This window comes from Hemiscyllium ocellatum, chromosome 9, assembly GCF_020745735.1.
Source record: "Hemiscyllium ocellatum isolate sHemOce1 chromosome 9, sHemOce1.pat.X.cur, whole genome shotgun sequence".
NCBI lineage: Eukaryota > Metazoa > Chordata > Chondrichthyes > Orectolobiformes > Hemiscylliidae > Hemiscyllium > Hemiscyllium ocellatum.
Genome location: NC_083409.1, coordinates 102,999,833 through 103,000,135, shown reverse-complemented (window position 1 = coordinate 103,000,135; position 303 = coordinate 102,999,833).

Sequence of the window (303 nt, the reverse complement as noted above, 5' to 3'; positions counted from 1 at the left end):
CCTTCTGTAATCTGTTTGGTCACCATCTGAGATTTGACCGACTATGGTGGTGTCATCAGTGAACTTGTAAATGGCATTAGTCTGGTATTTAGCAACGCAGTCATGGGTATACAGTGAGTCACGAGTATACAATATTATGCTATTAAAAAAACTGCTGAAGGTGATTTCCTTATTATACAGCATCAGATATCACTAATAGGTGCACAGCTGACCTCAAATGCTTTGATGCAGATCACTATAAATTGCAGTAACTTCATAGACGTGTCACTTGGGACTAAAGGGTGCTCTGGTTGGATTTCAAAA